The sequence below is a fragment of the Terrapene carolina genome, unplaced genomic scaffold, assembly GCF_002925995.2.
Source record: "Terrapene carolina triunguis isolate 2854851 unplaced genomic scaffold, T_m_triunguis-2.0 Scaffold139, whole genome shotgun sequence".
Classification (NCBI taxonomy): Eukaryota; Metazoa; Chordata; order Testudines; family Emydidae; genus Terrapene; species Terrapene triunguis.
The window spans coordinates 986,761-1,014,686 of record NW_020664490.1 but is presented as its reverse complement, the minus strand read 5'-3'; positions in this window follow the sequence as shown (position 1 = coordinate 1,014,686).

The following is a 27,926-nucleotide window of genomic DNA, read 5'->3' as shown; positions in this document are numbered from 1 at the left end:
AAATGACCTAACTCCTGCTTGTGTAAAAGTCTGTCACAATTTGCATAAGATATTCCAACATCCCCACCTGGGGTTTGTATCTGGAACATCACTGCTCTGCTTTGGTCTCTTGTTTAGTCGCAAGATTGTTAGTGGATTTCTTCCTACAACCATAGCAGCTAATAATAGGAAGTACAATGCTGCAGAGCATCAGTTCACATTTTACATTATGCTATGTAATGACTGCCATTATTCTTTTACACACATGAAATATTTTAAAATGTTCACCTTTCCAAGCCACTAACTCAGGCACATGCAATGTTATTTATTTGTTACAGTATTACCTGGGGGTCCCATCTGAGATATGGGATACATGTGTGCTAGACACTGTACAAACAAATAATAAGAGAAAGTCCCTGCCCCCAAGAGCTTACAATCTAAATAGATGAAACAGCCAGAGCTTGAGAGGGGAACAAGAGGTGTATATATAGAGAGAAAATGACTGGCTCAAGATCACACAGCAGAGACAAGAATAGAACTGACATTGCTTTATTCCCAGTCCACTTATCCACTAGACCAGTGGTTCCCAAACTTGTTCCGTCGCTTGTGTAGGGAAAGCCCCTGGCGGGCCGGGCTGGTTTGTTTACCTGCCTCGTCCGCAGGTTCTGCCGATCGCGGCTCCCAGTGGCCACGGTTCGCTGCTCCAGGCCAATGGGAGCTGCTGGAAGCAGCGCGGGCCGAGGGACGTACATTTGCAAAAATGCTTTTTTTTTTTTTTTGCAAGAGACCAACTGAGCACTCCATTTACACAGGAGTTCAGAATTGGCTGAATGTATCATTAGCTTATATGGGATGATTATGGCAATTGAATCCCAACGGTGGGGCTGAAAATCAGTGCAGGGTAGGTTTTATATAGCCACACTCCCTTCTGCTCCAAACAGACTAACTTTGCAGCTCGCAGAGAGCCATGCTGTCAACAGCAGTTTAACTCTCTCTGCACAGCTTTAGACAGGCGAAGGGTTACCGCACTGGTGCAGCTGGGACTGAGAATGTGGTGGGCAGTGTTTTACATACAACTTGTCCTCACTTTGCAGGCATGTAAATGACTACATAGGGCACAAAGCAGTGAAGAACTGATACCCGTCTCCTTCTTAATATTTGGGTGTGGGGAGTGAGGGGAAAATAATGAAAAATGTAGAGCCCAATTCACTTACACTGGTATAAATCAGAAGTATCACACTGAAAGCAATGGTGTTACACCACTGCAATAATAGTGCAAGTAAAATTGGAATCAGTCCCTTAAAGTATTCTTTAGGCCCTCAAATTCACTTTGCTTCATCATTTTAACCACGCCTTCTCTCCGCCATTTTGTTTGCTTTCTCCAAAACATAAATATTTTATATTCTCTCAGCCTCTGTGTGGATAGTTCTAGACGGAAAGGCATTTTGCTGTGCTGTTCTCATTCAGTTGTAATATGTTCTACGTGTCCTGGGCTAGATCCTCATCTGGTGTAAATCACTGTAACTCTATTTATGTTATTGTAGCTATGCCAATTTGTACCAGCTGAATTTCTGACCTTTGAAGCAAGTTCTGCATTAAGCTCACCTTACTTGCACTCATGTCCTCCCAGAAGAATTCCATTCTGAGAGGTCATCATACAAGACTCTTGTTCTGATCTAAGCATGACATTTTGTTTAATCAGCCCCAGAGAATATCTCTGCTACTAACATCGGAGCACACAAAAGCCCAGCAAAGGTTGGAAAAAGAGCTAAAAAATAAGTGTCATGAAAGAGAATCATGGCAAAAGTTGTGCTTTGAATCTGGAAGCCTCTCACACTGCAACCAAGTGAAATGCCAACAAACCACAAGAAAGGCATTTCTTTGTTATGCATTTAGGTTCAGATGGCCAAATACAGCTCTTATCCAACCCAGAGTAACCTATTTGCTTCTCTGGGATTGTATCTGTGTGAAAGCAGTATTTGAGTCATGACTTGATCATATTTATTAACAGGCAAACAGAATAAAGTCCAGACCAGTAATATATGTATTTGGTGCATTAAAAGGGCCAATTTCACAAACATTTATGAGCCAGCTGGGAGGAAGAATTTAACCAGAAAAATGTGAATGATAATTGGGAATTGTTTAAAAATACTTTGCTAAACACCCCAAAAAAAATCACAATTCCACCAATGAGCAAGAAGACTGTATTGGTTAGAGAGGAAGTAAAGTCAGCTATAATGTGTGTGTGTGTGTGTGTAAAAAAAACAATGAATAGAAGAAAGGGGAAGTTGATAGTAATGAATACAAATCAGAAGCTAGGAATAGTAGAAAATTGGTAAGAGAAGCAAAGGCACACAAGGAGAAATCTATGGTCAGCAGAGTTAAGGATAATAAGAAGGATTTTTAAAGTATTTTGATAACAAAAAGAATCCTGACAATGGTATTTGTCAATTTCTAGATGGAAATGGTAGGATTATCAATAATAATGCAGAAAAGACAGAAATATTCAGTAAATATATCTATTCTTTATTTGGGAAAGAAACAGTTGATATAGTTATATCGTATGATATTACTCTGTCCATTCCACTAGTATCTCAGGACTATGCTATGATAAACAGCATCTACTAAAGTTAGATATTTTTGAATAAGCAGGTTCCAGATAATTTGCACCCAAGAGTTTTAAAAGAGTTGGCTGAGTAGCTCACTGGACATTAATGCTGCTTTTCAATAAGTCTTCGAACACTGGGGAAGTTCCAGAAGACTGGAAGAAAGCTTATGTTGTTCCAATATTTAAAAAGAGTAGGTGGGATGACCCAGATAATTTTAAGTCTGACACTGATCCTATGCAAGATAATGGTGCAGCTGATTTGGGATTCAATTAATAAAAAACCAAAAGCAGGGTAATCTAGTTAATGCTAATCAAGATGAGTTTATGGAAAATAGCTCCTGTCAAACTAACCTGATATCTTTTTTATGAGTTTACAAGTTTGTTTGATAAAGATAATAGTGCTGATATAATAAACGTAGACTTTCGTAAGGCATTTGACTTAATGCTGCATGGCATATTGATTTAAAAACCAGAATGATGTAAAATTAACAGAGCACCATTAAATGGATTTCAAGCTGGCTAATTAATAGATCTTAAAATATAATTGTAAATGGAGAATCATCATCCAGCTGGTGTGTTTCTAGTGACGTCTTGCACTGATCAGTTTTTGGCCCTACGCTATTTAACCTTTTCATCAATGATCGAGAAGAAAATATAAAATCACCACTGATAAAGTTTGCAGATGACACAAAAAATGGGTAAATAATGACAAATAAGTGGTAAATAATGAAGAGGATAGCTCAATCTGGATTGCTTGGTAAGCTGGGTACAAGCAAACAATATGAGTTTGAACATGGCTAAATGTAAGTGTATACATCTATGAACAAAGAATGTAGGCCATATTCTATCCTGGGAAGCAGTGACTTGGAAAAAGATTTGGGGGTCATGGTGGGTAATCAGCTGAACATGAGCTCCCAGTGCAATCATGTGGCCAAAAGAGCTAATGTGATCCTTGGATGTATAAACAGGGGAATCTTGAGCAGGAGTAGAGAGGTTATTTGACCTTTGTATGTGGCACTGGTGCGACTGCTGATGGAATACTGCATCCAGGTCTGGTGTCCACAATTCAAGAAGGATGTTGATACATTGAAGAGGGTTAGAAAGAGCTACGAGAATGATTAAAGGATTAAAATATATACCTTATGGTGATAGGAGCTCGATCTAGTTAGCTTATCATGATTAAGGGGTGACTTTGTTACAGTCTGTAAGTACCTACATGGGGAACAAGTATTTGAAAATAGGGACTTCAATCTAGCAGCAAAATATGTAACACAATCCAAAGGCTGGAAGTTGTAGCTAGACAAATTCAGACTGAAAATGAGGCATGAATTTTTAACTGTGAATGTAATTAACCATTGGGACAATTTACTAAGAATTGTGATGGATTCTCCATCCCTGGCAATTTTTAAATCAAGATTCAATGTTTTTCTAAAATATATGCTCTAGGAATTAATGTGGGGAAGTTCTATGGCCTGTGTTATACAGGTCAGACTAGGGCTAGGTCTACACTGGGGTGGGAGGGTTGACCTAAGATACGCAACTTCAGCTATGCGAATAGCGTAGCTGAAGTCAGCGTATCTTAGGTCGATTTATCTGGCCATGAGGACGGCGTTGAGTTGACTGCTGCCGCTCCCCCGTCGACTCCGCTTCCGCCTCTCGCCCTCTCTGCGGTAGAGTTCCGGAGTCCACAGCAGAGCGATCGGGGATCGATTTTATCGCATCTACACTAGACATGATAAATCGATCCCCGATAGATTGATCACTACCCGGCGATCCAGTGGGTAGTGTAGACGTACCCTAGAAGATTACAATGGTTTCTTCTGGCCTTGGAATCTATGAATCTATGTAAAGTTGGCTTTGAGGGCTGTTTAAGCAGGTGACCATCTACATATAATATAAAAAGAGAAAAGGTTGAAAGTGGCTGTGAATTGTGATAAGAATATAAAGCATTTTCACCCTGGATAACACTGATTAATATTGTAAAATCCATATTTGAGATTAATTAGGGTGTTTCTCTTTATTCATCATCTCTTTCCTCTTCTTCTTCCTTTCCTCACTGAAATTTACTAGATTTAACAAGTCATGTCACAGAAGAAATCCAAATACTCTTCTAGTGTCTGATATGTGGTGAACAGGACAGGGCAGAAAAGGAACATGAGTATCCTTACTTTTGAAAGTACTCAGTCTTCCAAACTGGTTCTACCCATCTTTGCATGGTGAATTGTTTTCAGTGGCCCTTGAAGTAATCTAACAGCTTGGTGGAAGATTTAGTACTCCACACATTAAGAAGTTGGAATAGCAAATTATTTTACTGATTATAACATTTTTAAGGTGAACACTTTGCTAATCCTAAATGATACCAGCTAGGTATAACTAAGATTTGTCTTAGTTGAGGAGTCTTCTGGGAGGATATTGGATGTTGTAATGACTATTACCAAATGAAATGAATAGAGGTATGTCAGTTAACACCAGAGTATCTGGGTCTACATCTTTAAAAATATTTTTCAGGCAGACATTCCAGTCAAGGCATTAAAATGCAAAATCATGGCAGTTGCACGAAAAAAAAGAGGAGACTGGGCTAGAGGAGAAATACGGATTGAAAATAATTTGCACACATTGACTGAAAGACAACTATCCTGCATTTAAAAGAATTTTCTTAACTTGTGCATGAAAAACAGGAACAAAACTTTCCAAAGCAAGAAATACAGTTCAGAATGGACAGAGGAAACATATAATATACATTTCATAAGAGAAAGAGAAATATTTAATAAGAGACAGATGTCTTCAGAGAGGACATTTATGTAAATACCTTTGTGATATTGCAATGGATGGGCTAACACCATTAAGATCCAAAGGATCACAGACTGTAACGGGGAGAACATGAGATGCCTAAAAAAGGAAGAGAGCAAGTAAACTACCTGAGAAACTAGAGACTGATTCTGACATGGTGGTCAGCCACAACAACTAGAGGGGAGAAAGGAGAATGCATTCTCTTAACATTCAAGGTTGTACTTCTTTATTACAGGTGAATCCAAGATGCACCTAGCTAACTGAACACTTGCTACGTATTAGACAAGACATACTATGCAGCGAGGTTGTTCCTGACCACCCCCTACTAACCTTTCCCCTGTCCTCATGACTGGAGAAGTGCTAACAGGTCACTTCACCTTGAATGGTCCCTTGAAATACGTGTTAACTACCTATTCTAAACAATCGGTTCCATCTTGTATCTAGCTGTGACACTCCGAGTACATTTCCCAGACCTGAAGAAGAGCTCTGTGTAGCTTGAAAGCTTGTCTCTCTCACCAACAAAAGTTGGTCCAATAAAAGATATTATCTGGGACTTTTCAGCTTAGAAAAGAGACAACTAAGGGGGGATATGATGGAGGTCTATAAAATCTTGACTGGTGTGGAGAAAGTAAATAAGGAAATGTTATTTACTCCTTCACGTAACACAAGAACTAGGGGTCCCCCAATTACATGAATAGGCAGCAGGTATTAAACAAACAAAAGGAAGTATTTCACACAATGCAGTAAACCTGTGGAACACATTGCCGGGGGATGTTGTGAAAGCCAAAACTACAACAGGGTTCAAAAAAGAACTAGATAAGTTCACGGAGGATATGTTCATCAATGGCTATTAGCCAGGATGAGCAGGGATGCAACACCATTCTCTGAGTGTCCCTAACCTCTGTTTGTGTGAAGCTGGGAGTGGATGACAGGGGATGAATCATGCAATTGCCTGTTCTGTTCATTCCCCTTGAAGCACCTGGCATTGGCCACTGTCGGAAGACAGGATACTAAGCTAGATGGACCCAGTATGGCCGCTCTTATGTTCTTACCTCGCCAACAATGTCATACTATGCAGAGATCATTTCTTTTGCATTTGTTTTTCTTTCTAACCTTAAGAAATCATGTTTATTAATATTGAAGCCTTGGGCTCTTGTTTGAGAATTTCACACAGACTGTCCCAGGGAAGTGAAATAACCCTCACTCTATAAGAGGAGATAGCGAAGAAAGGTAGGGGAGCCTTCGCCATTTGGGATTTTGGGTTAAAGAATAACAGACTAAAGCCCTGATCTTGCAAACATGCATTTAACTCTATGCATGTGAGTAATCTAATCTAATCTATCTATCTGTGGTAATTCTGTGACTCCTGTTACCAGGGTCGGCTTTAGGAACTGCAGGGCCCAATTCGAATACCCGGCAGCAGTCCGGGTCTTCGGCAGCACTTCGGCGGCGGGGGGTCCTTCACTTGCTCCCGGTCTTCCGCGGCACTGAAGGACCCCTGCTGCCGAAATGCCGCCGAAGACCCTGAGCGAGTGAAGGACCCCCCCGCCGCCGAAATGCCGCCGAAGACCCGGACCGCCGCCGGGTGAGTAAAAAAAATTAAAATGGCGCCTAAGGCATGGGGCCCTGTTAGGCGTGGGCACGGGGCCCTCTTAGGCGCGGGTCCCGATTCTGGGGAATCGGGGGAATCAGCCTAAAGCCGGCCCTGCCTATTACCATAATATCTAAGCACCTAACGATCTTTAAGGTATTTATCCTTGCAATACCACTGCAAAGTGTTATTATCCCTATTTTACAGACAGGGAACTGAGGCACAGAGAGACTGAGGGCTTGTCTATGTGCACATTTATTTCATGGAAAGCTGGGGTGTGAATCTACTCCACACTAGCCTCCCACACACTAACTATCCATGTGGACCCTGCTGATGCTTGCTAACAGTTTGTGAATGCGCTTTGATCTACCCCACTTTGAAATAGGAGTAGATTAAAACACACTAACAAATTATTAGTGTGCATCAGCCGGATCCACATACATAGTTAGTTCTTGGCAGGCTAGTGCATGGTAGATTCACACCCCAGCTTGCCACGAAAAGAAATGTTCATGTAGATAGTCCTAAGTGACTTGCCCAAGGTCACACAGGAAAAGGAATTAAGAGCAGGTCCTTAGTTTTAGGCTCGTGCCTTGACCATCCTTTCCATCATGAGTTTAATTGAATGGGATTACCTAAATGCTTAAAGGTAAACCCATGAATAACTGTTTTTTGCCTGATCAGTGTCTGTCTTGCAGTCCTGTCTTGGAAGTCTGATGATGCATGGTAAACCTCTAATGACTACAGAGAAGAACCAGTTTTAAGGCGTTTAAGATAATGTTCTTTCTTTTAATAAAATCTCTTATTAGCATTTGCTAAATTCAAATAATCTCCAATACTTTTTCATTAGTTTATGCGATCTAGCCATGATATTTTGAGAATTCTTCTATAAAACCATAATTCAAAGGATTGTCATTTCTATTATTAATTGTTGCATGTCCATGTTTCACATCTGTAATTTAACACAAACCAAATGTAAGTTTTTAAAAGTCATAATTTAGTCATCAGATTTATGTCCCTTCTCATCAGAGGCTTATTCTTCCAGAATGTGTCTTTTCTCTTGCTATTTTGGTGCTAACTTCAGCATCCTATCTTCCATCTTCTGTAATTGTGCTTTCTAAGTAGCAGTAATTTCTCACTGGCTGTATGTCTGTGTGGTACATTGGAATCTTTCATGTTTTTCCAGGATCCTTGCATAACACCAAAGTTTTGTCTTGTCCACATTCAACTGTAAACCATATTCTTAGCCATAGTCATAATCTCCACTAACTTTATCAGACCTTTTTCTAAATCATCAACAGCACTGTGTCATCTGCATAGTGAATGTTACTCTCCTATTTCCATTCATCTTACTATCTTTGTCTGTTTCTTCTATTAATTTGATCAAACATTGTGACAAAGCTCTGTCCTTGTCTCTGTGGGTCCTGCATTTCCTGACGGATTTCGCTAGCCTCAGAGGCTCACTGTGACCCTCCACTTAACCCTTCTCTCTCTAGAGACAAGGGTCACAGTCTACTGAGCCATTTTCATCATAAGCCAGCAAGGGAGGTGAGGAGAAGCAACCCTCCCTCACACAGTCTCTGTTGTCTCCCAGTCTCAGTGATTAATCAGGGGGGCAAAGGTGGGGAGCCCGGGCCCACCCTCTACTCCGGGCTCCAGTCCAGGGACCATAATAGTATCAGCTGTGGTAGCTATGGTAGCTGTCCTTTTAGGAACAGGACACGTACAATTCCCTGGGCTACTTCCCCACAACAGCCCCCACTTCCTCAAGCTCCACTTCACCCTTACCTCAGGGCCTCCTTCCTTGTGCCTGATATGGTTTGTACAGCTCAGTCTCTCCAACAGCGCAACTTCTCACAGCTCCTGACATGCACGCCCACCTGACTAACTGGGAGGCTTTTAACTAGTTTCAGCCAGCCCCTGATTGGCTTCAGGTGTCCCAATCAACCTAGCATCCTCCCTGAAATTTGAAATTATTTGCAACTTGTTTATGAATTATGTTTCCCTATGAATAAGTCACAAACTGTTCATTGCAAATATTTGAATTTTGAGACTCCTAAAGCACATTATGTTGTTACATTATATGTTGTTATATTGTTTCTGTTCCCTGATTAGATGACTTAAGTAACTAATGTTGTGACACTTTGGGCCTATAAAAGTTACCCTAATTGGGAGTGCAACTGTAAAAAGTGAGTGTAAATTCATAAGCTGTCACATAACAACTTTTGATGGGAAAAGGTGCAAAAAAGAGACAGGCTGAATTAGGCCAAACAAAAATGTCTACTGATTTAACTCAAGGATTGTGTTAAGATCTTGTTTGATAAATGGGAAAAGGATAAAACCAGAAATCAGTGAACCAAAATTGGTGCATTTGAAATTAGGCCTAATTGGTGGACATAATAATGAGGAGATGGGCTATTCAAACCACCACTTCCTTTTTGGATCCTTAAAGAGAGAGATTTTTGGGATAAAAATTGGCTATTGGAGCAAGTGTCACCATCATGGCTGCCACCCCCACCATCCCCTGCTACCTTGGGTCTTCTTATGGATCACTTGATGATAACCTGTTCTATTAATTCCCTCTGAAGTACCTGGCATTGGCCACTGTCGGAAGACAGGATACTAGGCTAGATGGACCTTTGGTATGACCCAGTATGGCCGTTCTTATGTCTCTTATGTTTATCCTGATCAGACCGGGACAAAGAGAAAGGGAGCCAGATGACATTGCCACCAGCTGAAACCCAAACACCACCTGGATGTGAGACTTTATCTCCAGACTGCGCCTCCTCTGCCCCATGTGTTCTTTGCCTTCCCCTCCTTATTTCTTCTCTTTCCTACCTCTCTCCTTTTCCCTTCTGTCTAATAAGAGTCTGGCTTAGCCAGCCAAGACTGCAACATTGCTATAAGTCTGTGACCAGAAAGGCAGCTAAAAGCAATGACCTAAACTGCCTGATGCTAGTACAAGTTTGCCAGGTCTCAGATTGGCTGGTAAGGCTGTGTTCTGGGCCTGGGTTTTTCCACCTCTGAGGTTGCAAGTAAGAATCAACACCAGAGAAACAAGCTAACTTTTTTTCTTTCCTGCTTTTTTCTCTTTCCTCATGTATGTGTTTGCCTTGTTTTGTCTTCTAGGAAACAGGATCAGACTTTAAAAACAACAGCAACAATGACCGTTTCAGCCCATTTCAACTAACTTTTTCACTTTTCCCCAAAAAGGACAATTACTATCATCTTTGAGATCTCGCTATCATCTTTGCTATTCAAACAAGGTTGTTGTTTTCTTCCTTTTACAAGTTCTCTACAGATGAAGGGAAAGGGAACAAGAGGTGTTGTTAAAATGAAAGCCTTTTTAATACTTAACATTTCAAATGCTTTAACAGTTTTCATTTATTTTTGTACCTTAAATTAAAGGTTAAAATGGTGTGTTTGCCATGGTACTAAGGTCTGAGGTCTCTGCATACCAAATCCCAAATATTGTTTAAAACTGTTTAATATTGGATAGTGACTAGGTTATGTTAACACCTTTGATTCTTTGGGCCCTCTTTTTTCCATGTAAATTAATACAACACTAACCAACAGAACATGGCTTTAGAATTTAAAATTTTGAATTGAATATGCAATTCAAAATTTGCCTTTTGCAGATGTTTGAGTGCTCAGCTGTAAAATGCATTTTCCACAAGTGTTTGTGCTAATAAAACTCAGCTGCTTGAACGTTCATTGAAAGAGAACATAAAAGTGTTTCCAACAGATCCAAATCAAAATTAATTTTAGAAATTCAAACAAGGTTTTGCTGAAAATTGTTTCTACTATTCTCTCAGCAAAGACAATCATTTGTGTTCAGCACACATATACAAATTATAATAAATGTATCTGTTAAGAGGGTTGGATTCAATCAAAAATTCAGGAAATATGAAATAAGGCTGCTGATACTGCCTTAGTCATATAGTTGCAAAAATTATATAAGATTGGGATATCACCGTTGCTTTTGCCATTCCTTTTATTTTCCTTGATAAGTTATTGTATATGATTGAAACAAACATCCATTGGGCAAATGGCAACTGAGAAATATATTAACAGAGATTATGAAGCTAATGGCTAAGGAGTCATTCCGATATTAAATAAGTACTGTATATTTTTTGCTATTAACTTGTCCTCCACCATACACATATCATTGACATCAGCCTGTAACATTTTAAAGAGGTTTCATGGAATTTGAACAACTTTGCAAAATTCTACTTGCCTGCTTCTTTAAAAAAAAGGCTTTAGGGAGATCCAGGTAATGACAGACCAGATAAGACTCACACCTGTACTGGGCAAACTGATTGAAATTATAATTAAAAATACAATATCAAAATACTTGGAAGAACACCACATCTTGAATACTGCATGCCGATCTGGTTGCCCCATCTCAAAAAAGATATATTGGAATTGGAAAAGGTTCAGAAAAGGGTAACAAAAATGATTAGGGGTATGGAACATCTTCCATGTGAGGAGAGATTAAAAGGACTGGGACTGTTCAGCATGGAATGAGAGGCACACAAAGCCCCTGGCATAGGGGAGAATGGGGGACCGTGGTATGAGGATAGGGAAAATGAAGGGCACACAGATACCCTTGCAAGGAGAAAGGGGGACATACAGCTCTCCTGGCATGAGGGAGGAGATGTGGGGGAGGTTTGCTGGGAGTCTCTGAAATAGAGGGAGGCGCACAGGGAGCTTGTGGGTGGAAGAGAGGAATGCAAGGAGCCCCTGGTGTGTGCAATACATGCAGCCCAAAAAGGCAACAAAGTGTGTGACATCCTAATTTATTTTATTGCAGAATATGCTTGGCACTTTCCAGACACAGAGGGCTAGGTCAGGCTATTTGCATGCTGCCCATAGTAAAGGACTTGGTGCATAGGCAACCTGCTCAGGGAGAGACCCAGGAGACATTATGTCTTGGAGAGACTCTGTTCCTCTTGGCCCTCCCTGTTTGCACTCGTGATCTCCGTTTATGGGTTGCACAACCTTTCCCGTCTGCACAGCCAGCTGTAATAGCAGATGTGTGAGGCGGAAACAAAGCTGTGGCTCCGTCTGTCCCCCACCCAGTTAATCCTGCGTGGGGCATCTCAGGTGCAATCCCTGTCCTCTCTAATGTACCTGAACCTGTGATAGCTCATATACTAGGATGGGGGAGTCTTTACTTCCTCTCATGTTTCTGCATGGCTATGTAGGGCCAAGCCACAGTCAGGCCTCTAGGCATCCCAAGAACTTACTGCCCCTACAATTTGGAAGCCACCATCACGACTCACATTGAAATCTTAGTGGGAGTGCATGACTAACAGCTAATCATCCATACCACCTTGGGCTGGGGCCTCCCTAGCTCTGGTAAAATAAGCAGAGACAGATCTGGTCAATAATTAGATGGGAGACCACAAAGAAAAGGTCAAAAGTGGTACTGGTGATTCAGTAGGAGGTATTCTTCCCAACACGTCAGTACTAAATCAGTGACCAGGCCTTGAATTATATGGCACTGTGCCATCCTGTGGATGAGACATAAAATGATAGTCCTCACTATTAAAGAGCTCATGAACTTTGTTCAGAGTAGAGATGTTACCGTGGCTTATGGGACAAATTCATATCTGGACACTTACATGAAGTCTACCCTAATGTCCACTTGGTTTCTCAGTTTTTACCCTTTGCAACTTTCTGCCCTGAACTGTTGTGTACTATAGGTCAGTGGTTCTCAAAGTGGTTCTCAAAGCCGGTCCGCCGCTTGTTCAGGGAAAGCCCCTGGTGGGCCGGGCCGGTTTGTTTACCTGCCGCGTCCACAGGTTGATTGACTCAATCAATTAAAAAAAACCCTGCATTCCCGCTAGCTGATTCCGAACAGCCAGAAAACAGTTAAATAAAATCAGTGCTGCTTCACTGCAGTCCACTACAGACCTATGCATTCTGTACTGTATATCATCAAAGCTATTGTGTCTTGATGATTTAATACAGAATTTTTGGACTCTGGAAATAATAGACTATGATTTTTTTCTAATAAAATGTTAGTAGTAATTTTCAAAGGTGATTCCCCCCCCCCCCCCCACCAAATTGGCTGATTACTGTCCAAGCATTCTATCTAATAGATAAGATAGAATAGGGGTAGGCAACCTATGGCACAGATGCCGAAGGCGGCACGCAAGCTGATTTTCAGTGGCACTCACACTGCCCGGGTCCTGTCCACCGGTCCGGTGGGCTCTGCATTTTAATTTAATTTTAAATGAAACTTCTTAAACATTTTAAAAACCTTATTTACTTTACATACAACAATCATTTAGTTATATATTATAGACTTATAGAAAGAGACCTTCTAAAAACGTTAAAATGTATTACTGGCACGCGAAACCTTAAATTAGAGTGAATAAATGAAGACTCGGCACACCACTTCTGAAAGGTTGCCGACCCCTGAGATAGAAGATAATAAGGTCAGTATAACTGCTAAGAGGGTCCTTGGGTACTTTAGCCAATGGGAAGTGCCAAGCTCTGCACCCTCTCTCAGACATAGGTGCCTAAATGCAGGCTGCAGGGAGGTGCCGTACTCTGCTTGGGATTTTCAGACACATGCCTTGGTGTCAGGCGCTTATGCTGTTTTTAACAAGAAGTTGTGGGGAGGAAAGGAGGAAGAGCTGTAGGTCCCTTGTAATCTTTAGCCCAGTGGTTAGGGTACTTACCTGGAATGTGGGAGACCCATGGCTCAAGTCCCTTCTCCACCTGAGTGGAAAAGGGATTTGAAATCGGGTCTGAGGCTCTGCCACCTCTCAAGTACATGCTCTGACCACTGGGCTATAGGATATTCTGATATGAGGCTCTCTGAGGCCTTCTCTACCCTACACAGTTTTGTTGGCAAAAGGCAGCTTTTGTCAACAAAACAGTGGAGGTGTACACACTACAATGCTCCTCCCACTGACAAAATTCTCCTGCCTCGATGAGAGGCATATTGGTTTTTGTGGCAAAGTTAGATCGACAAAGCATCAGTGTAGACACTGCGTTAGTTACGTCGCCATAACTGACCTCCAGGAGGTATCCCATAATGCCCACTGTGACTGCTCTGCTCACTGTTTTGAACTCTGCTGCCCTGCATCCAGCTACACAGGCATACATCCCTCTCCAAAGCCCCAGGAAGTTTTGAAACTGTTCAGCATGGAGAGCTCACATAGCTACTGCCATAGGCGCCAACTTCCCCTCTTTCCCATGGGTGTTTGACCCGCTTCTGCTCCTGGCCCCACCCCCAATCCACCCCTTCCATTAGGCCCCGCCCCTGCCCCACCTCTCCCTACCCCTGCCACGCCCACATTCCAACCCCTTCCCCAAAGTCCCCACCCCAACTCTGCCCCCTCCCTGCCACTATTCCAACTCCTTTCCCAAATCCTCACTCTGGCCCGGCCTCTTCCCCACCTCCTCCCCTGAGCATGCCATGTTCCCGCTCCTCCCCCTCCCTCCCAGAGCATGCTAACACTGCCAAACAGCTGGGCAGGTGGGAAGCACTGGAAGGTAGGCAGAAGGAGAAGGGACGCGGCACGCTCAGGGGAGGATGAGTGGGGCGGGGGGTGAGAGGAGCTTGGCTGCCAGTGGGTGCAAAGCACCCACTAATTTTTCCCTGTGGGTGCTCCAGCCCCGGAGCACCCACAGAGTCGGTGCCTATGGCTACTGCTCAGCTGAGCACGCCGGCTCCCGGCAGCAAACGTACTCCTTCCGGGACTACAGAGGAGTGGGTGGATCTAGTTGGGGAGAGGAGGCTGTGGGAGAACTTGGAGGGAATCACAGAATCAAAACATTAATGCAGAATCCTGCTCTCCCTGGCACTAGGACCACAGCGCAGGCAAGCAGGGCAAGCTGCTGCTGGGGGCATGGGAAGAGACTCATGTTGTGCTGTGCAGAGCCAGGGAGTGAGCTGGGGACTGGTGTCCTCCTCCCCCCTTCCTCGCCAGTGTACCAGTCTCTGCTGAGCTGGGGTGGGGGACAGGGGGACACCAGCTGTCTGTGCACCAGCTTCTGCTTCAGGATTGGTTGCTTCCGGCTGCTGTCTGAACTTAAAGAGACTGTGCCGACACACTCACTCTCCCCCAACACATACATTTGTCTCTCTTTCTCACATATGCACTCCCCCAACACACATTCTGTCACTGTCTCTCCACACACACACTCCCTGTCACACATTCCCCACCCCCCCACACATACACACTGCTGTGGGCTTCTTGTGCCAGTGTTCAGAAATGTCAGTTTGGTTGTATTCAGGGGCACCAGAACAGTGGGGGCCAGGGGGCCATGGCCCCACCACTTTTAAAAGGGGGAGGTCTATGGTCTCCCACTTTTCTCCGGCCATAAGGGCGAGCAACGGGGAGGAGAGAGCGGAGAGGAGCAAGGGGGGATAGAGTCTTAGAGGGAAGAGGCAGTGCGAGGGCGGGGACTCAAGTGAAGGGGTGGCACGGGGCGGGGCCTCAGGGAGAAGGGGCGGTGTGAGGGCAGAGGCTTGGGGGGAAAGGGTGGCGTATAGGGGTTGGGGCCACGGTTTGGGTGCCGGTGGGCCCCCCACTTTTAGGAAGCTTTCACCGCTCCTGGTCATATTGAGTGTTACTTTAAAAAGTTATTTAAAATGTGTTACTTTTCAGGCACACACAGCAATCATTACAAGGTTCATAGCATGGTGCAAACAAACAATGCCAGGCTCAGCACACTACAGCAACACACATTACTCTGGCTCAGTGTTAATAAGCTTCTTCAAAGCATCCTCCAGCTGAATAGCCCCCCGTTGGGCTCCTCTTATAGCCTTGTGTTCATAACACACAGCACAATGTGAATAGCAATGCAAGATCCATGCTTTCTGACAGAGATGGCTGGGTTACAGGTTACCAGGGCAGTTGAAAAGCAGCTAGCAACCTAGTACGAGCCCCATGTTGTACCTGCTCCCATGCAAATCCTTTCCAAAGCACCCTACAGCCAATTGCAAAGTGGGATAGTTACCCACAGTGCACTGCTCTGTGTGTCGATGCAAGAGCTGCTATTGTGGAGGCAGGTCACTGACACAAGGAGCGTAAGGGGGACATGCAAGCAACAGCGCAACTTGCATGGACAAAACTCTATAGTGTAGACAAGGCCTTAGTCTCTCCTGCTGTTCCACTGTGGCTAAATAATGAAAGAATAACTGGGCCAGAGAGAGAGAGACAGAGAGCAAGCATGAGAATGACACTGTAGCCAGCACATGCCCCTGGGAGGTAGCAAACCTGGAGTCCAGTTCCCTTGTTCCAATGGGGTTTTTAGATTAGTTATCCCAGTTCAAAACCCGTCTCCCCATCAGGCAGAAGGGGGACTTGAACTGGGGGATTTCAGCATCCTAGGTGACTACTCTAACCACCCAGCTAAAAGTTACAAGGGAGGTCTTCCTTTCCCCTTCCTCCCTTTGGACATTTTGTGAAAATGTCTCCATAGAGTCCTGATCCGTAGATGAGCTCCAGATCAGGCCCTGCAAGGGTGCTGGGCAGAGGAATGCCTGTCTTCCTCCACTTCGTGCATCGCTGTGGGGCTTAAGTGTCCAGATGCCTGGCTTGGGGCTGCAGTGCATGTGCTCAGACAGCAGCATAGGCACATAGGGAACTTTTACTGCAAAAATTTCAGCACTGAGAAAGTTTAGGCATCTACAGTGTTCAGGGGCAGCTGAGCTGGGGCTTTGTGAATCCCACCATTGCTTGCTTCTAGGTTTTAGGCACCTAAAGTGGCAGGTAGGCACCTAAGTCTTTTTGTGAATCTAGCCCAGGGTCTGGGGGGAAGTCCGTGTCAATCATGAGCTACATTATTTCTAATGTTTTTCTGTATTTAAGCCAATCTAGAGATGACTGAATAATAATTGGTAAGTCAGTTATTTATGAGATTTTTCCCCAATAGTTGTTGAAAAATGTATTCCCAAATATATATATTTTAATTTGACCAGCTCTAGCCAGAAGTGGTTTTCCCAACTCTACAGATATTTATTTCTGGATCTTTCTAACCTTTATTGGGTGGATTGCCTGATTCGAGTACAGTTTAGAAAGTTACCCTGCCTTCCTTGCATCACATACAGGTGGTACCATAATGTGCGGAGGCAGAAAAACATAAGAGACACTTGAGTAAATAAGTTTCCTGATTTAAGATCCTGAGGATATGGGACAAACAGCTCCAGTCAATATCAAGACATAGAGTCACACCACTCTACTTTGGCAAACCTCAGGCTGCTTGGAAAAGCCAGAGGAGGTTTGAATAGACTCTGGGCTAAGAAACCTTTAGCAACCCTTGCACTGATATAAATGTGATCTGATTTTTCATCGGAAAAGACCTCCAAAGCAGAGTGTAGCAGAATTGCATTCTTCACAGTTTAAAAAGACAAAACATTGCAAAGTGAAATGCAATCTTCCCCCACTAGAGGGTGGTCTGGTCACCTCCAAGTTACAAAAGAGGGGTGTATGCAAAGCACTTTCAGAAAGCCTCTCTGTACTGTAGGTAGACTATGCAATTTCAAAAGATTACTATTTTCAGTTTTTTTTCATTCATGTCTCATAAAAATTCTCCCTTAATTTTTTTTAAATGGTGTCTATCACTAAATACTTGGAGGTTTATAAATATTAGTGTGCTCTGAAGTACTCTCTGAATAAATGTACACAAAGCAGCAGATCAAGGATCACTGGTAAAGGGGAATCGTTTTTTTATATGGTTTTGAAATTTTTAAAAGCTGCTTATACTGCTGATATTAATTTTTGTCACATAGTTTTCTCAGGACAATAATACAGAAGCTGGATAATTAAAAATAAAGCGCTAAAACCTAACAAAGTTAGCTCAAATTATATATCGTGTTATAAGACTGCCAGATATCCTGAAGTCAATAGGACTGTCACATTATTTAAAGGACTGGCCCTGGTTCCCAACCAAAAAGAGCTGCTTCTTCTCCCCCATCCCCTCCTTGTTACTATACATTAAACTTGTGCTAGGAGCACCGGGTGGGGACAGTTCCAGCCTGTTTTCTGTTTCATGTGACTTCTGCTGCTAAGAACTCTTTAGGCAGGGGACCTCCCAAGGAATGTAAAGACGCCGCCCTGCATTATGGGACTGCAAGTGCAGCAATGCATTTGCCAACCCAAAGGGACATAGATTCCATCTGAAATGTATAGCGATTACAGCTACTTTACTGTTAAACAAAGAGCTCCAAACTTTAAGGGCCTGGTGCAATGCCTACCAAAGTCAGTGGAAAGCTTTTCTTTTACTTTAAGGAGTGTGCAGTCAGGCCCAAAATACTCAGTCCTTAACTTCTTCACTCCAAGAAATAAATACACTTTAAGATAGCAAATCCTGTTCATTTTACTTATGCAAAACTCCATTGAAGCCTAGAGGAGTTTTCAATGAGGCAGGCTGAATTTGGTCCTGGACACTGTTGCCATATATCAGTTCATCTGTATTACATTATTTCAGAAACTCAGTTTTCTTACTTTTAAATGGCCAGACAAATGAATTAATCTGAAAAATATCCAGTGGCAGGTAAATTAATTCACTAACATTGGTCATTCCCAGGAATATTCCAATATTGGTATATGCCTGGAAGAAAGAACAAATTTTGAAAGTAAAACAGGACACAAGTTGCTGTCACATAAAAAATAAATATACTCATAAAGTGAAAAAAGTCATAAGCACCAGCTCTGTCACAGAAACAGATGTAAAGTAAGCTAAATGGTTGGAAGGAAATATACTGCATTTTTGTGAGTGAACTTAATCATCCATTATGAAAGAGAAGTTATTTGCCTGTTTGAGTTTTGTCTGTTTCACATAGTTCAGACAGCAAAAGCATTTAACATTAAAGAATTCATTATTAACCCCAGGACATTCAAATCATGTCAATGGATAGAGCCCAGCTGTCAATGATATTAAGAGTATATTCAGTTGTGAGTCTGGACCAGAATCACAACATATCCAAGAAAGGGCGACACATTCTGATGCAATGAAATGAATTATTCTGTCATTCATCAGGACTGTATAGTTGTAACACAGCAAAGAATAAACTCTTCTCCCTGTGTGAGTTCTTCATGATTTAACGTCAGAGTTAGATATTGTGTGGCAAACTGTGTGGCTACTGGATGGGATGAGGATGAAGATGATGGGTTTGATAAACATTTCCCATAAAAAGGTGTTGCCCACCCAGGCCCCTTTCAGGCAGCAGCAAAATTTTGGAGGAGTGGCATAATCTCTAGTAAGTAAGCATTATATATGTAACCATTAGGACAAGTTAGTAGAGCTGTCCTTCGTAATTTGTTCAAACATCTGGTTACAACTGTTAAACAGGTTTAGGAGGAACATGTGGTCCTCATTTAAAACATTGCAAACACTATCATGATGTAGACTGTGAAATTTTAAGAAAGACTACTACTGTTTTGATTATACTCTCAGACAGAAAATAAAAGAGAACTGCATGCTAAATGATGTAAAGCTGTGAGAATTCCAGTCTCCTTTAATAGGCTTCTCTACTGCAGATGAAGCAGCAACATTTTTATTACAGAACAAGCCAATTACCAAAAAAAGGCACCAGTTTCATTGTTTTCTGTTTCCCATGTGAAGTTATAACAAAAAAGGAAGAAGAAGAAGAAGAAGAAGAGGAAGAAGAAGAAGCAAAAATACATGGAAAATGCAGTTAAAATGAACAAGGTTTTACTTTTAATGCCATAATTCACAATCTCGAGCGCCACCTTACAGGTCTGCTTTAACCCCAATTAATTAAGTATTGACTTGTTTTTTTATTCAATTAAAGTATAATTAAATGGCAGTGGTCTATCTCTGAAAAACAGATGAAAAGGTTCTGGTAAGAATCCCTAGGTTAATCCAGCTGCTTAAAATGTGTGTTGTATTTGACCATTTGCCAAGAAAGTCTGTGAATACATGAGCCAGCTGGCATAGGGATGGCTGGTGGGAACCTGTCAGCTGATTAGGACCATAGCTGAGGCCTTTTTACAAACTCTGTTTTTAAAATACCTAAGAATGAGGCACTCTAACTTGGCAGCCTGGCAATTATGCCTGCAATGAAATCTTAAGATTTTTTTCCTCTTAAAATATGATTCTTGAATCATATTCCCTGAACCACTGAACCAAACAGATTATTTAGATTCATTTTAAATACCTAGCTAGGAGAAGCAACACATCAAAGCCATATTTTGGCAACTATGGAGCCCGGCAATTCTGACCAATCCTGCAAATCAGAAGAAAGAAAATATTTGATGTACTGTATGTAGTAGCCTCACCATGCACAGCTTGAAGTGTCAGGTGTAATAACTTAGGGTCTGACCTTCAGAGGAGTGGTGCACCCACAACTCCCGTTGACTTTAGTGGGAGCTGCAAGTGCTTTGCCTGCCTAAGGCCAGATTGTGCTCACGTTGGTGAGCAGCTATTCACATGAATACTGCCGTTGACTTCAATGGGATTACTCACATGAGTAAACACTCACCAGTGCAAGTAAGGGATTTGTGAACTGCCCCCTGTAGCATTTAAGACAAAGAAACTTGGAAGTTCACCAACAATACTGGCATTTTAAACAATCTTTTCTTCACTCATTTTCATTATTAAATGTCATATATTTATTATGTAGAGGAGCAATTGCTTAGGCATATAGACACCGTCAATGGCTATTTAAATGCTGGGTCGTGTGTGGTGTGCGTGTGTACAACTGTGTGTCTGCATGCCAGGTGTCAATATGAAATTTGCCATGCTAACAAGAGCCTTGCAACAGACTGTTACTTTGATTTTTTCCACCTGGTGCTTGCTGCAGCAACATGTCTGACTCGCCATGTGAGTTATCTGAGAAGCTGTCAAAAGGAAGGGAAGATTTGGGAAGTTTTCAAAAACCTGGCTGAGCCTGCCTTCTCAATAGTAACACTTTATGACACTTTTAATTTAAATCCCAAATCTCCATTGCTTGATTTTCTTTCCACTGAGAGAAGTTAGTTAGCAACAAAAGCCTTTCAGGCCACAAAATGTTGCCAGTCACATTTTCTACAAGGTTTTTTTTTTTTGCTCAACCCGAGGTTTCTCCTCAGCTGCCAATCTCTTCTTTTCTCCACAAATAAGCAATGACCTTGCTATTTGTGCAAGGAAAGATAAATATTATCCATTTAAGCACCTGGAAGACAAGATAAAGCACATCTTCTTAATCCATTTCTAAAAGGTTAAGATGGGTATCTAAAGTCACTTCATATTCACTGATTTACTTAGCTATGGTCCTGTTCATATTCTCAGAAAACAGGGAAATGATATATACAACATGGAAACACTAGAAAGAAAATAAAACTACATTAAAAATATTATTAAGGTTGCAAAGTTCACCACTAGAAAGTTAGGAAATGCCAGAATTAAGGTTGCCCCTAAAGAATTTGCAATTTCATCTATGACAAGACACAACAGAAGGTGAAATAGAGGGCCAGGAGGATGGAGAACAAAGGTAATAGTAATATATGGTTACACAGACTAGTGAGGTGGACAATTGGCAGATTTTGATCTAACTTTTAAAATATTAATTACTATCAGTAATTCTTAAATCAGATTCCCATAGCCTCAGTTTACCCAGAGAAATAGGTAAGTAATGACAGCTCCCTTTCCACCCCACCAGTGTGCCACTGCACCTCCCAGACAGGCCACTGTTACTAGCAGTGAGAAAATACAATAGTGCAATCACCATGATCATTTGGGCTTTGGCCTTTCTGCTGACACCGATCTTAAGGATGCCAATTAGTGCTTGTTTTGAGGGTGTCTCTTTTGATGTGGACTCTTGGACTGAGACCACCAACTTATTTCAGTTAGGCCACCGCCATGAAAGCTATTTATATTGTGGTTAAGGAAAGACATTTCTTTTACCAAAAGTCTCAGAAGTTCAATGAAACCCCCCTCATTTAAACAATAGTCGGAGATTTGACCTTACAAAGAGAGCCTCGATAGGAAAATTTTCAGAGTCATGGTAGTAATGAACAGTCATTAATTTAAAACAAAACATATTGTTTCTTTTACTCAGTGATAGGTAATGAAATAATGAAAGGAACCCACAGGCTTTCAAATTGCAACATTAGCCGGATTTCCAGTGTAGCAAGATCAAAGAAAGGGGATTTGTGAGTTATAGTCAGAAAGTATCAGACATGGAAACTCACCACCAAGCTAGCGGAACCTAATCAATCCCCCACCCTCTTTAGCCTCCTCCCATCTTCCCTCCACTACATGTACACCCTCTGTATTTACAATATCCTGCTCTTTGTTCTGTGTTCTGGTCCATTAGATATGGTAAACCACATGCAGACCTGCATTGCTTTTGCACTTCCAGGAATCATTGTTTGTCCTTCATTTGAGCAATAAGAAACAATAGGCAGTGAGTTTCTGTGAAATTTAGCACACCTCAGTCATGTGGTATTTTCAGGCATAACCTGAAATCTGAGTTATCTGAACGATCTAAGGGTAATAAACACCTTGAGATATGCAGCCTGGATTGTGTTCTGAATTAGTTTACACATAATGGCCTACATTTTCAAAAGCGACCTGTGATTTTGGGTGCTTAGTGTGAAATGCCTTAAAGGGGCATTATTTTCAGAAAGTGCTGAGTGCCTATCCTCTGAAAATCAGGCCCATCTAAATTGTCTCAGGTCAAGCATCTAAAAATTGAAGCATCCCAAATCACTTGTTATTTTTGAAAATCTAACCCAATAATGGCAATGTCTTCCCGCTGGTATGGTGGCTTCTATCCGTCATCTCAAAGTGCTTCATGAATGTTCAGTTGCCAAGCAGCAAAATGGAAGTTCTGGTTTGCACCCATCGTGCTGGGCCATTAACATTAAAGTTGTGTTTTACCTTGATTTATCTTTCTTGACATATCTCTTAGTTACTCTTCTTGTTTTCTTATTCTCTTCTTCCACCTTCAGTTAATTTTCTCTTTGTTTTTCTTTCTGTCTAATTTTCCACCCTGGATCCCCACCCCACCTTGATGAATAACCTCATGGGCAGAAAGAACAGGAGTACTTGTGGCACCTTAGAGACTAACAAATTTATTTGAGCATAAGCTTTCGGGGTTATTCTAAAACTGCTGCCTGCAGGTTTTCTTCACCTTCCTTTGAAGCAATTGTTACTGGCTACAGTGGGAGACAGGATGCTGAACCAAGTGAAGTACCAGACTCCCTGTAGTGTTCCTGCATCTGACACGCCACCGCCTACTCCTGGCACCAACTTTGCCGTGCAGTCTATGCCAGAGGCAGCAAAAAAGGCAGCATGAGGCCACATATGTCAGCCCTACACTTCTCCTGCACTGGGGAGTTCTCCTTCAGACAGCTGCAGTACATCAACAGCCCATGTACAATGCTGGAGTGACGTACAGGGCATGGGGGCCAGAACTGGCCTCACAGTTTCCCTCCTGTTACTATTATCGTTATTATCTCATTCTCATTATTCTCAAGTGAATGGAGAAGCTAAAAGAGCTATGCCAATAGCTAAATGAATCCTATGTCTAGAAGATCCACTCTTAGCTTTATCAATGTAAAACCCACTCTCTCTGTGTCAGCTAAATTCAGCCGAGCTTAATTTATGCACAGGAGACAAATTAGATCTACATTTCCCACATTGGAGCGCAATTTGGGTCCAATGTGGCTAAGGTTTTAACGGGTTCAATGTGCTGATGAGGAAGCTGAAGAGAAACATCATTTTGACAAGCATGGATCAGTTGGACCCCTTCCAGAACATCATCTGGGAGAAGCAGTACAGGTCAAACTGGATGGACAGAAAGCACGGGCAACTGGAGCAGTGTTGCAGAAAAGTGTTTCGTTGAGTTTGCACTTGGAAGAGCCTGTCAAGGGCACTGCATGGAGAAACTGGAGACATGAGATTCATTTCTAATGGGGATGCTGAGCATTTTTGGTGGTAGTTTCCTGAGTCTGACCAAAGAGGAAATGTTTATTCTGCCAAAGAGACAAAGACAGAGTCTGTTGTTCCGATATCAGCATCCAGCATAGAGAAATAAAAGCACCCAGAGACTGTTCTTGGTTTTTTTACTGGAATTAGATTAAATTTCTAAACCAAAAGTCATTTTGAATGAGAAACCCCAATTTTTTGTTCAGAAAATGTTGAAATGAAACACTTCAGACAATTTCAAAACTTTTCCTTCAAAAAATTTTTCAGTCAAAAAATTAGTCAAAACTGCTCCTTTCCCCCCAAAAGTTTCAACTTGTGAAAAATTGGCATTTTCCAATAAAAAACATTTTGTTAAAAAATTCCCAACTAGCTCTAGTCCTAAACTGTTTGTTGGGAATGTGTCCAATGTACACAGCTGTCAGCACTCTTCTGTCTCAGGCAATAGATAAGGATGACTCATTTTCTCTTATTCTCCACTCTCTGAATATTGTAAGCATATTAAAAAAAATTCATCATGCTGCATTGTCTGCTGTAGCAGCAGCTCTCCTGGGAGTTCCAAGAACAGTGCAGGTGGAGTGAAGGTAAGTGCTGGGGAAGCCAATGATGTGTCTAGACCCAGATTTGCTTATAGCTGCAAATGGACTATTTCTGAATGATGTTGTGCTGTCACATTGCAGGTGCAAGGGCACCAAGTGCAATACGGTCAAACCAGCTCATTGCCACAGCACTGTGCTAATCCTCACAACATCCCTGTGAAGTGGGTAATTATTATTATTCTCAGCATAACTAATAAACATAGTTTAAAAAAAAGAGTTAAGGTTGAAAGCGTGTTTCACTGGAATTTAGAAAACACCCAAATTCCCTATCATACAATTAATTAAAAAATTCTACCACTTCAAAACACCCACCCACCTTTCCCTAGTCCAGTGACCATTCCTTCCATCCCCCCATAACTTCTCTGACCTGTCTCATTCCACTCTCTGCCCTTCTAATCCACAGTGCTTTACTCTCTTTCCATGCCATCACAAGCTCTATGTAGTCTTCATCCTGCACATACCCTGCCAGAGTCTTATCCTCCACCATTCAGCATCTATTTTGTTCTATATAGGCTCTTGTACCACACTCATCACAGTAGTGTCTGAACTCCTTCCAGTAATGCATTAAGCAATGTGACCAACATCTGTCATGTTGTTTGCTCTCTCATGTTCTCCCAGGGGGAGAAGTGGATTTTACACACATACGTGTTGCTATATGCTTATGTTAGAAAAGGCAAGGTCAATGAAATGTGCCTTGCATTTGGAGCAGAAGGTGGAGAGGTTTATGATGGTTCCTGAGTTCATTCCATAGTCTCAAACTGTCCCCAAGAAAGATCTGTCTCCTACATTGACAAGCTTTGCCCATATTGTAGAGTATTACATTGTGCCAGAGGAGTAGAGTTGTTGACCATGGTCTTCATCCCAAAATTTTAGATCATCTTTTAGATATCCTGGAACTAGGCCATTGAGGGCCTTGAAGACGAGGCCCAAGACCTTGAATTTGATTTGATTATCTATGGGAATCCAGAGTAGGGAGCAGAATACAGGTTTGATGTGCTCAAAGTGGCCAGTGTTTCTGAGGAGATGTGCTACAGTGTTCTGTACCAGGTGGAGCTTCCTAAGTGTGAAGGCTTCATGCCCAGGTATGTTGCATTGCTGTAGTTCAGTGGAGAAGTGACAAAGGAATGAATAACTGAGGCCAGGTCATCATTCACCAGGATGGGACGGAGTCTCCTAGCCAAGCAGAGATGGTAGAAAACTTTATTCACATATATGAGAATTTAGTGAGGAATCCAGGAGCACTCCTAACCTATGGACTGAATTAACCAATTATGCGTTGATCTTTAATCAACGGCGACTGTGCCTTGGATGCAAATTCTTTAAAATGATTTCTTCTTCCCACGACCATCACCTCTGTCTTGCTGGGGGTCAGCTTCAGCCAGCTGTTCTTTATCTATCATCTGATCTTGTCCAAGCACTGAGCTATCTTGGTGGTAGTGGTGTGGTTGTATGTGGTGAAGGATAGGTAGAATTGTGTGTCATCTGCATATTGCTGGCACCTGAGTCCATGTCATCTGACCAGTTGATCCAGAGGCTGGATGTACATGTTGAAAAGGACAGTAGAGAGAATCGATCCTTGTGAGACTCCACAGGGAGGGGTCTCGTGGTAGAGTACAGCTTCTCATCACTACTTGTTGGGTGCAGATGTGCAGGGTCATCTAGCTCAGCCCATTTGCTGCTGAACAAAAGCCTGGAGTCAGAAGAAGGTTAGTATATATTAATAAAGATTTACCTTATATATAACCTGCCCAAACACACTAAAAGGCACTACTTCTTAACAAGGCCAACAAAACAAAACAAATTCAGAGCTTGTGGGCCAAGTCACGAGATATGACAAGCCAAAGAAAGTTAGGAAAATATTCCAAAGTGAATGATAGAATGTTTTGAAACACCGTGCATTTCAAATTCCTCTTCTCGATTTTACCAAACTTCCCAGAAAAAAAAAACCTGTCATAGAATGAGATGAGGCAGATGAAACTTCAGAGGATCAGGCTCCTTTTTGGGGGCAGTTGAAGAAGTAGGGGTGAAAATGGGACTTCGACTGAAAGCCGGCTTCAGCTTCAGCTATGGAGCAGCTACTGCAGCTCCATAAAACTGTAGGTTTGGCATCAAAAGCTAGTGGCAGAGAGCAACTAAATGGATCGCCACATGGAATGACTAAGAAAACATGTGTTTTTATTTTTAAAGAGCAGCTGAGGTTGGGTCAGCTGGTTGTGATAAAGGAGGCTTCAGTGTTTCTAAACTGATATATAGGGAGGATTATAGGGTGCTCCAAAAGTCAATGGAAAAGCAATTCTGACATAACTGAGCACTTCTACGTTCCTTTGGTATTTGTTGAAATAATATTTGTTACCGAGAATTTATTTGGTACAAAATGTTAGTGTTTTTAGCATGCTTCCATGGGTATTCAGCATTGTATAATTGATGTACTGGTTTTCCACACTGTAAACTACAATGCTTTTGAGTCTCAAGAGTAGCATGAAACAACAGCTCACTGGGGGCACATCAAGTTTTGTGCCGTCACAGTTATGTCTTCAGGATAACATGACTGTATTAATATATTATAATATGGAGGGTTGTCAGAGTGAGTTCTAAAAGGAATGAAACCCATTATAACCAGGGTGTTCAAACTCTAATTTACAACCCAAACCCAGAGACCTTGAAGGTCTGTGAGATAACATGCAGGTTATGGACTATCATGGTATTCACAAGGGAAAAGTGCTTTCCTGCACTGTTGTAAATGGGGCTTTCTAATTCTATAGCCAGCCTAATATAACTGTATCCTGCTTCCCTTCGCTTCTGCTTGCTTTTTGACTCACCCTCTCATAACTCCCCTATTGCTCTCTTGCTGTCTTTCCTCTTTATTTTAAGTTTGTGATAGGAGAGAGCCAATGTTTTAAGAAACATTCTAAGCAACATTCTAAGCCCACTTTACAGAATAATAGCTTAGAAGTAGAAGTGTATTAGGAGGTAAAATTAATATATGCCAACTAAGTCCACTTTGGCATTTCAGACATTTTTGCTACGATTGCAACTTCCAAAACAACTGCATAAAAGTGTTTTTGAGCCTGCAATGGGAACCTCCCCTCCCACTGACAACCTAAGTCAGGCTCAGGTCCGCTGACAGCAATTCCGGGCCCTAGGGCACAACAGTCAATGGTCCCCCCTAGAAAGGGATGGCTGAGGTTTACGACGTACTACTTTTTACGCTATTGATAACACATTAGAACCCACTATGCGTAAGTTGTGGCGTTGCTTGATCTAGTAAACTTTTTTTTCCGGTTTTCCATAATTTGTTATTTTGAATTATATATTTAAATTAAATAAATACATTATGGAATGAAATTAATTAATATATAAAACATTTAAAGAAGCACAAAGCAAGAAAACACCTAAAGTATCAAGTAGGCTAATCACCTACTCGTGATTCATGTGTAATCTAAAGACAAGGAAAAAACTGATA